Source organism: Euprymna scolopes, chromosome 3 (assembly GCF_053919585.1).
Source record: "Euprymna scolopes isolate OS-2025 chromosome 3, ASM5391958v1, whole genome shotgun sequence".
Lineage (NCBI taxonomy): Eukaryota > Metazoa > Mollusca > Cephalopoda > Sepiida > Sepiolidae > Euprymna > Euprymna scolopes.
Window position 1 is genome coordinate 196,194,519 of NC_136484.1, and position 16,064 is coordinate 196,210,582.

The 16,064-nt window shown below is 32.7% G+C and overlaps 1 protein-coding gene across 3 annotated transcripts in view; it reads left to right on the plus strand.

Moving 5' to 3' along the window:
* Positions 1 to 16,064, plus strand: part of LOC145260620 (prostaglandin E2 receptor EP2 subtype-like) — a 192,920-nt gene that overhangs the window by 152,214 nt on the left and 24,642 nt on the right. The gene's annotated exons all lie outside the window — the stretch shown is intronic.

The window sequence follows — 16,064 nt, forward strand, 5'->3', positions numbered from 1 at the left end:
GTATTAAAATAAGGATTAATAGTGAAGCGAGGGTTGCTCAATACCGATCGCTCTTCTCCTTAGCTAAGATTCATAAAGTCCAATGACAATGACGATGACAATGACAAATCCATGGCAAAGGGAATCAACACCAGGATAAACGGAAAGTTTTTCGTATTCATTCGAAGTGTTCCTTCGGGTCATGTTGATCTACAGATGCCAAGCATCTAGTCGAGTCAGTCGATATAGTTCCTATTTACTTGCCTCTACACGAGGGCAGAGTTGGTGGACAAAAGGTCGGTTTATAATGTAGAGAAAATACAGCTCCCTCAAAAGGGGCCTCTTGATAGGAACAAAAATTAAAATTGCCCCAATCATGAAGGATTTTTTTCCACTGATCGAGGACAGAAAAGGTGAAGTTTAGTAACAGAACAGATAATACACTTTGACCCAACCAAAAAGGCAATAATAGAAACGCATTGAAATGGGCAAAGGAGTTGTTATAATCTCTACAATTATATAAATGCAACTTTGTTCTATGTGTGTGAGAGTTCGTTCCTTATAGACTCTGAAACAGCTGAAGAGATTATCTTTAAAATTTACAGAACTTTACAGGCTGGGAGTGATCTTTGTTAAGTTCTGTCTCAGAATACCCTCAATAATTACCGATAATCGAAAGTGTTATTTTAATTTATCTATCATCGGTAAAGCCATTTTTCCATGTCGTCGCTTAGCAACAATGATGGAACAACGAGTCGTGAAAATTCTACTGTGGGTAAGTTGATAGCGTTTTGTTTTTCTTTTTGGATGACGTGATCTGTAGGTTCAAACCCCGCACGTAAATTTCTTAATGTTTTTTTTTCCTTAACTGGAAAGAAGTGTATATAAAATAATTTTATAAAAGAAAATGTAGGTTCTCTAGAATGCAATGTAGAATAATATATATTTTGGACTAAGTTACTGCGTGGAGGTATGTGAAGCTTCTTTCCGGGCGGTTTCACGGATTTCGATGACAATAAAAATATAGGCGTGTGAAATATTCGTTGATCATCATTCAATCTCGGGCAACGTCGGGTCTCTCTGCTAGTTGAGATATAAATCAACCTGCAAATAAAGTTCATCTCGTTATCATATAATTTTATTTTTAACACAGTACTATCTATACGGTAGCTGAATCGACTTCTCCTGAAGGAAACATTAGATTCACATGCGATCCCCAGTCGCTTGTATATCCCTATCAGACGAGATGACGACATAATGTTTTTTTTTGTTTTTTCTACATTTCTTTCAGACATTTTCTAACATACTGTGTCTAGCATTATTAATGAAACTCAACGTTGCTTAACTTGGGTGATTAGCATATAATAAACATCACAGAAATAAATCAGTTTTTAAATATCTGCTAGAATTGCATCATTAATATTATTTGTATTTGTTGACCTTAAAAAAAGAAAACGGAACCAAGAAAACGAAAACAAGACACAAAGCTTTAATAGCCACCAGAGGCACCACCACTACTACCATCATCAGCACTAACAACAACAACAACAACAACAAGCAACAGCAACAACATAAAGTACTGAGATCAAGTTATGTAATTGATCAATTTTTGGAACACAATTTAAACTGCCCCGAGGTTCTTTGGAACGTTGTCGGTGGGGAAAGATAAAGACTACAAGAATGAAAGTATGAAATAAATTTGTTGGCAAATAAAAACATTTCATATTTAATGACTGAGAAAAATCACCCAAAATAATCGTCATAAAAATGGATTTTTAATTGTTTCTCTCATCAAGTAATTCAATGAACATTTTTTCTGCAAAATTATATTCTGACAGATTTCTCTTGAAATACATTTCTCTCAGTCAAAGCGAGGAGGTATGTGTAGCTTCTTTTCGGTGCACTATAAAAGTGAGTAGAAAGAGTTTATGAAATGCAGAAAATAAATGCAACATGAAAAAATGAAAAATGAAAAATTCAAGTGAATTTCAGGTTTTAGGGAGCATTTTCAAGAGCTTTTATGAGGATTAGATGGGAAGGATCTTCTATTTGAAAATCTAAAGAAAATGTCGATTCGCATTTAATTTGGTTCATAGTAAATTAAACACCAATGGAGCAAGATTCTGTGAATTTAAATTTCTACTTAAAACCCCTTAAGCTTATGCCAGAAACTTAGGACATTTTCTTCAATCAAAATATGTAATGGATTTTGATCAAAATTGAAATAAGGATTCTAGAATAAGATGTAGTTGCATATTTTGTTGAGTTTAAACTTCGGAAGGAGACATAAAACTCGTGCAAAACTTGACTTTTCTGGAACAGATATTTTTCTAGTTATGTTATAACATGATGCTCTGTTTGTTCAACTACTTATGACTTTTGTAATGATCATTTGAATATTCGAAGAAAAAAGTTTGGTTCAGTTGCTTAAAATTACTGGAAAATATGTCGGTCTATTAATAATTTGTTAAAACATTTTGAAAATGAAAGTTATGATTGTATCGGCTACTTGGTTCATTTTAATGTGATATCACATTTCCTCGTGTTCCTTTTCATAAAAATCCTCATCTATAATTGAAAGAACGTCTGTGTGTATGGCTTGTAAAACTTGAAACTACTCAATATACCAATATAAATCGGACTAATGTTCCCTTTTGAGTTTTATTTGTACAAGACGGCGATACATCTAAAGAAGGTCGGAGGTTTCATCGACTGAAATATTGCGCAAATAACACTCATTCTAAAATGGGAACATTAATTTGAAACACACCTCTATAAAGGTTCTTTTTTTAAGTCGGCGCAACCCCGGAAAAATATCTAAAATTTAGGGGGGAAAAATTCATTTTTGGGGGTGAAATGGTCATTTATATTATTTAATTTTATCAAGAAATAAAAACGAATTTTAATGGTATCATGCAAAGGGAAGTTTTTTTTTCACGGAGTTATTTCCCTTAGGGGTGGAAAGTGTGAGGGGGAAAGTGTGAGAGAAGTTATGTTACGTCTTTAACTCAGGCAATGCCGGTTAGTTCTGTTAGTTACACATAAAAGAAAGCAATAGTTACAAATAAAATTTAAAAAAGGAATGCTTAAATAATCGTTTATTTCAAAATACAAAATTGACTTCGCAATCTAGTAGGTGATGATCTCTTCTCTTACCTACAACTCCTTTCATACATAAGAAACATTGTTTGTCTTTCTCGATTCTATTGTCATTTCGATGGGAAGTGCTTGGCTGAGCTCCGATTTCTTGATTCCCTTATATAACATTAACAGCAAGATCTCGCGGATTTACCACAACTGCAAAGAACTTTCATTTCTTTTCTCTCTATACCTAAAACCAGATGCCATTTCCATGAACAAAGTTTCTTTCCAATATCTTCTCACTTGTGGAACGCGTTAACACGGAACTGTTTCCCTTCAGACTATAAGATGGTTATATTCAAGTCAAATGCTGAGAAATACATGTTGATCCATTCTCTTAAATGTTCAAATTTTGTCCATTTCCTCCATCCATAATACTGTTTCGTCATACAACCAACAATCTTATTGATGCTTATCATCGGCTAGCTTTTGGCCTTGCTAAGTACTGGCAATTGATATGAAATAGGTTTTTAGAGTCTAAGGCTGCAAAAGCCATTAAAATTGTCATAATGATAATAATTAAACAGTTTCAAAAGTCATCTATACATCAACATAAATTAAATTTGTTTAATTTTTTTTTAATTTTCAAAAGTTTAAACAAGAGAAACAAAACATTTTAATTTTTTTCTTTTCTATTTATTTTTTAAAAACAAAAAATGAAACAGTTTAAAAAAATCATCATAAATTGATTTGTTTAATATTTAAAAAAATCTTTAAAATTTAAACAAGAAAAACAAAACATTTTGATGTCTTTTCTTTTATATATTTTTAAAACAATAAAAAAGTATATAAGATGATAAAAACAATTAAAATAATAAAAACATTCAAGAAGTAATTACAAATAGATTGAAAGGGCCATAAGAAACAATTAAAATATGAATTAAAAATGGCAACGAAATGTGGCGTAATACAAAACGTATTATGCAAACAGTGAATCCTTAGAATGTGTAACTATATGTGTAACTATATGTGTAACTATATTTTTAAAACTTTTAAACTAAAAAAGAAATGAGTATTAAAATAAGGATTAATAGTGAAGCGAGGGTTGCTCAATACCGATCGCTCTTCTCCTTAGCTAAGATTCATAAAGTCCAATGACAATGACGATGACAATGACAAATCCATGGCAAAGGGAATCAACACCAGGATAAACGGAAAGTTTTTCGTATTCATTCGAAGTGTTCCTTCGGGTCATGTTGATCTACAGATGCCAAGCATCTAGTCGAGTCAGTCGATATAGTTCCTATTTACTTGCCTCTACACGAGGGCAGAGTTGGTGGACAAAAGGTCGGTTTATAATGTAGAGAAAATACAGCTCCCTCAAAAGGGGCCTCTTGATAGGAACAAAAATTAAAATTGCCCCAATCATGAAGGATTTTTTTCCACTGATCGAGGACAGAAAAGGTGAAGTTTAGTAACAGAACAGATAATACACTTTCACCCAACCAAAAAGGCAATGATAGAAACGCATTGAAATGGGCAAAGGAGTTGTTATAATCTCTACAATTATATAAATGCAACTTTGTTCTATGTGTGTGAGAGTTCGTTCCTTATAGACTCTGAAACAGCTGAAGAGATTATCTTTAAAATTTACAGAACTTTACAGGCTGGGAGTGATCTTTGTTAAGTTCTGTCTCAGAATACCCTCAATAATTACCGATAATCGAAAGTGTTATTTTAATTTATCTATCATCGGTAAAGCCATTTTTCCATGTCGTCGCTTAGCAACAATGATGGAACAACGAGTCGTGAAAATTCTACTGTGGGTAAGTTGATAGCGTTTTGTTTTTCTTTTTGGATGACGTGATCTGTAGGTTCAAACCCCGCACGTAAATTTCTTAATGTTTTTTTTTCCTTAACTGGAAAGAAGTGTATATAAAATAATTTTATAAAAGAAAATGTAGGTTCTCTAGAATGCAATGTAGAATAATATATATTTTGGACTAAGTTACTGCGTGGAGGTATGTGAAGCTTCTTTCCGGGCGGTTTCACGGATTTCGATGACAATAAAAATATAGGCGTGTGAAATATTCGTTGATCATCATTCAATCTCGGGCAACGTCGGGTCTCTCTGCTAGTTGAGATATAAATCAACCTGCAAATAAAGTTCATCTCGTTATCATATAATTTTATTTTTAACACAGTACTATCTATACGGTAGCTGAATCGACTTCTCCTGAAGGAAACATTAGATTCACATGCGATCCCCAGTCGCTTGTATATCCCTATCAGACGAGATGACGACATAATGTTTTTTTTTGTTTTTTCTACATTTCTTTCAGACATTTTCTAACATACTGTGTCTAGCATTATTAATGAAACTCAACGTTGCTTAACTTGGGTGATTAGCATATAATAAACATCACAGAAATAAATCAGTTTTTAAATATCTGCTAGAATTGCATCATTAATATTATTTGTATTTGTTGACCTTAAAAAAAGAAAACGGAACCAAGAAAACGAAAACAAGACACAAAGCTTTAATAGCCACCAGAGGCACCACCACTACTACCATCATCAGCACTAACAACAACAACAACAACAACAAGCAACAGCAACAACATAAAGTACTGAGATCAAGTTATGTAATTGATCAATTTTTGGAACACAATTTAAACTGCCCCGAGGTTCTTTGGAACGTTGTCGGTGGGGAAAGATAAAGACTACAAGAATGAAAGTATGAAATAAATTTGTTGGCAAATAAAAACATTTCATATTTAATGACTGAGAAAAATCACCCAAAATAATCGTCATAAAAATGGATTTTTAATTGTTTCTCTCATCAAGTAATTCAATGAACATTTTTTCTGCAAAATTATATTCTGACAGATTTCTCTTGAAATACATTTCTCTCAGTCAAAGCGAGGAGGTATGTGTAGCTTCTTTTCGGTGCACTATAAAAGTGAGTAGAAAGAGTTTATGAAATGCAGAAAATAAATGCAACATGAAAAAATGAAAAATGAAAAATTCAAGTGAATTTCAGGTTTTAGGGAGCATTTTCAAGAGCTTTTATGAGGATTAGATGGGAAGGATCTTCTATTTGAAAATCTAAAGAAAATGTCGATTCGCATTTAATTTGGTTCATAGTAAATTAAACACCAATGGAGCAAGATTCTGTGAATTTAAATTTCTACTTAAAACCCCTTAAGCTTATGCCAGAAACTTAGGACATTTTCTTCAATCAAAATATGTAATGGATTTTGATCAAAATTGAAATAAGGATTCTAGAATAAGATGTAGTTGCATATTTTGTTGAGTTTAAACTTCGGAAGGAGACATAAAACTCGTGCAAAACTTGACTTTTCTGGAACAGATATTTTTCTAGTTATGTTATAACATGATGCTCTGTTTGTTCAACTACTTATGACTTTTGTAATGATCATTTGAATATTCGAAGAAAAAAGTTTGGCTCAGTTGCTTGAAATTACTAGAAAATATGTCGGTCTATTAATAATTTGTTAAAATATATTGAAAATGAAAGTTATGATTGTATCGGCTACTTGGTTCATTTTAATGTGATATCACATTTCCTCGTGTTCCTTTTTGTAAAAATCATCATCTATAATTGAAAGAACGTCTGTGTGTATGGCTTGTAAAACTTGAAACTACTCAATACACCAATATAAATCGGACTAATGTTCCCTTTTGAGTTTTATTTGTACAAGATGGCGATACATCTAAAGAAGGTCGGATGTTTCATCGACTGAAATATTGCGCAAATAACACTCATTCTAAGATGAGGATATTAATTTTAAACAAACCTTTATAAAGGTCTTTTTTTAAGTCGGCGCAACCCCGGAAAAATATCTAAAATTTAGGGGGGAAAAATTAATTTTTGAGGGTGAAATGGTCATTTATATTATTTAATTTTATCAAAAAATAAAAACAAATTTCAATGGTATCATGCAAAGGGAAGTTGTTTTTTTTCACGGAGTTATTTCCCTTAGGGGTGGAAAGTGTGAGAGGGAAAGTGTGAGAGAAGTTATGTTACGTCTTTAACTCGGGCAATGCCGGTTAGTTCTGTTAGTTACACATAAAAGAAAACAATAGTTACAAATAAAATAAAAAAAGGAATGCTTAGATAATCGTTTATTTCAAAATACAAAACTGACTTCGCAATCTAGTGGGTGATGATCTCTTCTCTTACCTACAGCTCCTTTCACACATAAGAAACATTGTTTGTCTTTCTCGATTCTATTGTCATTTCGATGGCAAGTGCTTGGCTGAGCTCTGATTTCTGGATTCCCTTATATAACATTCACAGCAAGAACTCGCGGATTTACCACAACTGCAAAGAACTTTCATTTCTTTTCTCTCTATATCTAAAACCAGATGGAATTTCCATGAACAGAGTTTCTTTCCAATATCTTCTCACTTGTGGAACGCGTTAGCACGGAACTGTTTCCCTTCAGACTATAAGATGGTTATATTCAAGTCAAATGCTGAGAAATACATGTTGATCCATTCTCTTAAATGTTCAAATTTTGGCCATTTCCTCCATCCATAATACTGTTTCGTCATACAACCAACAATCTTATTAATGCTTATCATCGGCTAGCTTTTGGCCTTGCTAAGTACTGGCAATTGATATGAAATAGGTTTTTAGAGTCTAAGGCTGCAAAAGCCATTAAAATTGTCATAATGATAATAATTAAACAGTTTCAAAAGTCATCTATACATCAACATAAATTAAATTTGTTTAATTTTTTTTTAATTTTCAAAAGTTTAAACAAGAGAAACAAAACATTTTAATTTTTTTCTTTTCTATTTATTTTTTAAAAACAAAAAATGAAACCGTTTAAAAAAATCATCATAAATTGATTTGTTTAATATTTAAAAAAATCTTTAAATTTTAAACAAGAAAAACAAAACATTTTGATGTCTTTTCTTTTATATATTTTTAAAACAATAAAAAAGTATATAAGATGATAAAAACAATTAAAATAATAAAAACATTCCAGAAGTAATTACAAATAGATTGAAAAGGCCATAAGAAACAATTAAAATATGAAATAAAAATGGCAACGAAATGTGGCGTAATACAAAACGTATTATGCAAACAGTGAATCCTTAGAATGTGTAACTATATGTGTAACTATATTTTTAAAACTTTTAAACTAAAAAAGAAATGAGTATTAAAATAAGGATTAATAGTGAAGCGAGGGTTGCGCAATACCGATCGCTCTTCTCCTTAGCTAAGATTCATAAAGTCCAATGACAATGACGATGACAATGACAAATCCATGGCAAAGGGAATCAACACCAGGATAAACGGAAAGTTTTTCGTATTCATTCGAAGTGTTCCTTCGGGTCATGTTGATCTACAGATGCCAAACATCTAGTCGAGTCAGTCGATACAGTTCCTATTTACTTGCCTCTACACGAGGGCAGAGTTGGTGGACAAAAGGTCGGTTTATAATGTAGAGAAAATACAGCTCCCTCAAAAGGGGCATCTTGATAGGAACAAAAATTAAAATTGCCCCAATCATGAAGGATTTTTTTCCACTGATCGAGGACAGAAAAGGTGAAGTTTAGTAACAGAACAGATACTACACTTTGACCCAACCAAAAAGGCAATAATAGAAACGCATTGAAATGGGCAAAGGAGTTGTTATAATTATATAAATGCAACTTTGTTCTATGTGTGTGAGGGTTCGTTCCTTATAGACTCCGAAATAGCTGAACAGATTATCTTTAAAATTTACAGAACTTTACAGGCTGGGAGTGATCTTTGTTAAGTTCTGTCTCAGAATACCCTCAATAATTACCGATAATCAAAAGTGTTATTTTAAGTTATCTATCATCGGTAAGGCCATTTTTCCATGTCGTCGCTTAGCAACAATGATGGAACAACGAGTCGTGAAAATTCTACTGTGGGTAAGTTGATAGCGTGTTTTTTTTTCTTTTTGGATGACGTGATCTGTAGGTTCAAACCCCGCACGTAAATTTCTTAATGTTTTTTTTTTCCTTAACTGGAAAGAAGTGTATATAAAATAATTTTATAAAAGATATTGTGGGTTCTCTAGAATGCAATGTAGAATAACATATATTTTGGACTAAGTTACTGCGTGGAGGTATGTGAAGCTTCTTTCCGGGCGGTTTCACGGATTTCGATGACAATAAAAATATAGGCGTGTGAAATATTCGTTGATCATCATTCAATCCTGGGCAACGTCGGGTCGTTCTGCTAGTTGAGATATAAATCAACCTGCAAATAAAGTTCATCTCGTTATCATATAATTTTTTTTTCTACATTTCTTTCAGACATTTTCTAACATACTGTGTCTAGCATTATTAATGAAACTCAACGTTGCTTAACTTGGGTGATTAGCATATAATAAACATCACAGGAATAAATCAGTTTATTGGATGTTAGAATCTTCATCATTTACTTACCGGCATCTTTTTTTTTTTTTTTTTTTAGATTTAATTTTATTTTAGTAGGGCGCCAGCGCTTATCAGGGCCCAAGGGGTCACTCAAGAATAAAGGTTAGCTTGCCATGAATAATATATGAAATGATCTGTTAATAATCGGAAATCCCCAGGTCCCTTTTTGATATAGACGACTTTAAATAGACTTGCTGAGAAGACGAGGTTTTCTTTCTAAAGATGTGATTACGTCATATTCCCGTATTACCAAAAAATATTGCAAAATATTATCTCGTCATTGCTAGTTTTATTTTTTTAATGTGGTAGGTTGGTGCAATTGATTTGATTTGTTGGGAAGTCATTTGATTGGTTTGCAAAGGAAATACATTTTATGGGGGTCAAAAGTTAATATCATGGAGTCGTATGTTTGGGTCGCTAAGTGCACAACGCATTCCATTGGTTATTGTTTATTTAATGGCAAGAAATGGAGCGTATAAAGAGGATTGCAGATGATTCAAAACATGAAATGCAGATAAACAGGGCAAAAGGGGAATTATAGAAAAGCGAATGACAGGAAAGACGGAAAGTAATAAATAATGGAACAAGAAGAAAATTAGAGTATGCTTCGCTCCCAGGCATTATCTTCTTCTTTAGAAAGGAGTTTGATTTATTGCCGATTCAAATAAATAATATATTCATATGGGTGTTTATATATATATATATATATATATATATATATATATATATATATATATATATATATATATATATATATAAGAACTTTCATTTCTTTTCTCTCTATACCTAAAACCAGATGGAATTTCCATGAAAAGAGTTTCTTTCCAATAACTTCTCACTTGTGGAACGCGTTAACACGGAACTGTAACATGTAATAACAATATTCTCTATATATAAACCGTAGCGTCTTTAAATCAAAAATACGCTAACGGAAACAATTTATTGCACGAGCGTTCCCCTTTTTAAAATTCATCATTCAATAAGATGAAAAGCTATAGCAAACATCTAAATGACTACTTTAACCACAGTTCCTGATTTCAAAAAAAGAAAAATTAAAAGGTAAATATCTCTATATATTTTTAAATCAAATTTATTATGTAAATTCAAAAATATATATTTTTCTCTACTTATTTCTATCTCTAACCCATATTAATTTTCTTATAAATTTTAAATCCAGACCTTTTATTTCAATTTTTCAGATTCATCTGCCTTACTTTTAATGCTAGGTTTATTTATGGTGTCTTTTAAATTCAATAAAAACCCTCCAAAATTTGCTGATGAGGAGACCTTGCTTACCAAAAAACTATATATAATTATTCTACATAACTTGATGTATACCACAATAAAAAGCATTGTTTTCCGAAACGATCGTACAGATAATTGATTTTGTTGTTGTTCCTTCTTATGAAACGGATTTTTAATTTAATTAAAATTTGTATTTTTAAATTTTAAATTATAAATCACATTACTTAATATATATATATATATATATATATATATTATTTAGTGTCAGGTCATATGCTACTGGTACCATGTAACCCAGTACTACCTGCCTCATGGTCGGGTCACCGGCGACTAAACTGGTTCCCCCACCAAACTTATCTGGTGAGGAGGGTGACTAGTCTCCCTGAAGGATTAAAAACAAGACCTTCCAAAGGGTGAATGAACTCTTTTTCGGGTCAACAGCCAACTAGCACCTTGTGTTTGTGTGTATGTATGTGTGTGTTGGAGTGGAGAGGGCTCCCGTAAGCCGTGGTGATGGCAAACTTTCTAGGAGAAGCAAATTTAAAAAAATATAAAGCAGGAGACCAGTACCCGTATTAAGCTGGTCTGCAGTTTAACGTGTTGCTGGCTATGTTGCTCTTGCTTGTTGCTGGATCTCAACATTTTGAACCGAGAGAGAGACTTAGCTGTCGTACAAAGCTAAATCTCTGTAAAATCATCTATGTATAGATACTCCCTCAGAGATTTGTCTATAAAATGGTCCTGTGGCGGTGGAAGTCATTTTTTTGGCTCATGTCTGAGGGAGTGGCACTCGTCTGACAAGACGTTGCAATCATCATGTATGTATGTATGTATGTATGTATGTATGTATAACAGCAAAAAAAAACTTATCCCAGAATGGCTGTAAGCAATAAAGAATTTTAAATTTATTCATTTATTTATTTATTTGCGTTCTTTGAAGGGAAGGTACGGTTTTGGTGACATCCTTACATGGTAAAGTTTACCAAAAAAATTTAAAATAAATAATGTACATAAGTTACTCACCCTCTTTCCTAAAATACATATTCTATAATTCATAATAATTAGTTTAATAGTTAAGCACTTTGCAAATCACTTTATGTTTATGTGCACACAAACTCTTTTAAAAATATATAACTTAATTTCACTGCAAATTTAATGTAGAGCAATTCTTTTCTTAACTAAATTGTTCTAAGTTATTCCAAATGTTTGCCAGGGGGAAGTGCAAGTTTGGGTGGATGCAATTCTAAATGGCAAAGTTTCTAAATAACAATCGCATCAAATAAGTAAAGATTAAGGAGGATGGAATAACCGGTAAGAAATAACACTAGCCAGATCTCTGCTGAGGACTGGTACCTTGGGGAGGTTTAATGTCATCCAAATTCCAGTGAAGACCAATGGTCGCAACCAATGAAGAATCAATGGTAAGCGACTGTTGCAATAACGCAAATTCATCTGCAAAGGTTATCGAAAGAGGTGGAAAGTACTGGAAAATTGGGGAGACTTGTTTTCACTCAGACTCCAGAGAACACCAAAAGTTTTTTCTCAAAGAGAAAGTCTTGATGATGACCTGTGGGCCTTCTCCTAGTGAGTGAGTGAGTAAATAATAATAATAATAATAATAATAATAATAATAATAATAATAATAATAATGCATGAACAAACAAAAACAATTCTAACAAACACATTACGTTAAGAGAGGAGTCGCTATTTGCGATCTTTCGTACAAAGTTCAAATAGAACAGCCGTTCCAAACGTTTGTCTTCCTTGATGATAACGACGATGATCATAATGCACACTGTCAAAAAGATTTCTGGACAAATAAATATAAACAAATCCAACAAATAATTTATATTTATTGAAGAGTTTGTGCCAAACATTTTGGAATCCAAGTGACATACAAGCGGTTCCAACATCACCTAGAAGGGATAGTGGAAAATGAGGACGTAAAGGTTGTCTGGGATTTCATGGTCAGTGGGACCGAGTGATAATTCACAGGAAACCAAATATTGGAGTTGTGAACAAAAAGACCAATTTATTTTATTTCGGACTATTATCCTCATTTTTTTTAGTTGTTGTTTCACAGCGTTTCGGCCAACTATTCCTCGGCCTTCGTCAGGTGGTAACCGCGACGGGATAGGAACTCCGAATCTCCTAACTACATTCTCAGCAATTACTGTCATCCATAACTGTTGTCGTCTTACCACGATTGGAAGATAACGGTTTCAATCCTACTCAAAGCCGGTAAGAGGCTTACTTGGCCAAAAATTTGCCCATATTACTCACTGTTTTGTCTAGAATATATATTCCAAAATTTACAAATGACGCGGTTAGTAAAGAAGAACTGGAATTCATTTGAAATTTTTCTTTTTCTTATTTAGTTATCTTACAGTTGCTTGAAGGTTCAGTCTACTCTTTAAAAAAAAAACTTTTTTCACAGCTTCGGTATATAAAAAAGGATTGAAACAGACGAACGATTCGTTTTTCCGGTAATTTGAACACATCAAAACATTGGTTAATAATTTATCGACCACAAACTGTCATCATTTTATTTTATCACGTAATAGATACGTTTTAAGTGAAGTAATTTATTGGAGGTTGAAAAGTAAAGTTGTTTTTTAATTACATCACGTGCATATGTCATGAATACGTCTACATCGAATCTTCTGCGAAAAAAGGGTAGTTCTTCGCCCACGTAGAAGACCTTGAATACATTGCTGAAAATGCGTTTTCTCAAGCAATGATGACGTCGTAAGATCCCGTTAAGAAGCATATTGCCAAATATTATGTTTTCGTATATTTTGTGTGTGTTTAATTAATTTGATTGGTGGAGAGGTGAAAACTTTTGGAAAGTTAATAAGTATTAAGAGGTCAAAGGCCGTTCTTTTTAGGTCACTTAGTGCACTATTGTTGCTAATTTAACAGTACGAATGGGTTGTGAAGATGGTTCAAACGCGTAGATAATGAGCAAAAAAAAAAAAAAAAAAAAAAAAAGAAAGAGGAAGGGCGAGAAGGGAAAAGGGTATAGTATAAGAGAGGGGGGAAAGATGGAACATATGTAAGAACAGAAAGAATAAATGATGGAATAACAAGAGAAGTAGTAACATCATAAAAATGAGGAAGAACGCGAAGAAGAGAAAAGTTAAGGTTATAATTCTTGTCCGTTTTTAACGGGATAAAAAATCTAGTTTTTTATAATTTCTATATGTCATAGAGCTATCCTACCGACAGTAAGGCATTTGCAAAATCATACGCTGACTGGCATCAATTTGTTAATCAATGGTTGTTGTTTTGTTTTGTTGTTTTTTTTTGGTGGGTAACATGACTTTTGTGCTGAACTTAGCCATTTTGAATTCCGCCATTCATCTTTTATAAGTTTAATAGTAAAGTCATTATCAAATATCTGGTTGTCGTCTTAGCTGTCATACATAACAGCTCGGACTTTTCTCTTGTCCATTGTCTCATCCTTTTATACGCGTCACCAAAGAGGTATCACACTAGGCCAGTTAAACCGGATTCTTCCAAAGAAGGAAGTTTCATGGAAATATTAAATTTACAAGCAGTTCCCAGTGGCTTGCATATTCCGGTCAGATGAGATAGAGACATTAGATTATTGCAGTTCGTGTCGAGAGTTGTCGAGGTCCTACTACCTACAGCGGCTGTTGTTCTTGAATGGTCACCCATCTGGTACTGACCAGGCTCAATATTTTATATCTTCGGTTGTTCCATAAGGGTGTTATTATTAGACGAAGGTACCACTTGTGCGCGTATGTTACGTGAGTTCTTATTTATTGTTCTTGTTTGTATTGGAAAGTCTTAGAGTGATAGACAGTCTTAGGAGAGATTAGAGTCTTAGGAATGTTCATGTTGTAAGAGATGGAGACATTAACAAGTATATTATATGGAAAAATCATGGATTATATGGAAAAATGCGCGCATGAAAAGTAATATTCTTAAGATTTTATTAAACCTGGAACAGTAAAGGACAAGAAATTCAACCTGGAAAAGTAAAGAACAAGACATTCTAGTAAAGTAAAAAATAAGAATTTTTTAGACTTAAAATATTGCAGCTAAAAATAAAATTTGAATATTGATAAATATTTTATTTATTATTTGCATATGTTGTTGTTTATTGTTGAGTTAGAAAGGGTGTCAGTCGCTGGATTAAACTTATTTCCCCCCTATTATTTGCATATATTTATGTAGTGAAAATTGTTTGAATAAAATTAGTTCATTAGTTAGTTAGTTAGTAGATGGAATTAATAATTTTATAATTTACATAAAAATTAATAATTTTATTATATCATAATTAGGATCATTTAATTCTTTCTAAAACAACTGTACTGATATGCAGAAGTTCAAATGTAACATAAACGAACATGTCAATCTTTCTTAAGCATTGTCCCAATTAGTAGCCCATTAATATGCCTTATTTGGGATAAACTAAAACATGACTACAGCAGGTATCTACACTTAAACAATATCTCTGCGCTTACAAGACAAAATAACATACAAAGAACAGAATCCTAATGGTCTTCGACTTTAACTACGACACACACACAAACTCTCCTGCTTTTATAACATTTCAAAACCTAGTATTTTACCCCATTTTAACATATCGTCCATAAATGCTAGAAAGCAAACAACTGCTTACGTCACTTAACACGAAACCACAATTTGTCAACCACCTAAGTAATCCACCATGTAATAATGCCACGTCTACTAACATATATTACTATCATATATTACTAACATATATTTACTAACATATATTTACTAACATATATTTACTAACATATATTTACTGATATCAAAATTACTCTACCCAACTCAATCAGATTTGAAGCCCCGGTTTCAAATGTCGCATTACCACTGTACCTATCGCAGTAATAGTCGTAATGTTGGTAAGACAAGCACTCAGTTACGCCTTCGACAACCACAAATAAGCGGTTAGGGAAAAGTCCACCCAATAACCAGCGGCACAAAATTAGAACCTAACAAACCATACGTTGTAGAAAAAAAACGAAATTAAATATTGAAATTGAAAATAAACACTAGGAGTGTAAACATAGTTATCGGTATTTTGAGCTTCTTAAAACCAAAAAAAAAAAAAAACACGCCTTAAAAGTAAAAGAACAAATTAAAACGAAACAAAAAGCACTCACCAATTTAACACACACACACACACACACACACACACACACACACACACACACACACACACACACACACAAGACACTAACATTCAAATATACATATAGACAATTCCCAAAGTGTTTGATTTCAATAACCAGACACACAGAGAATCCATAGAA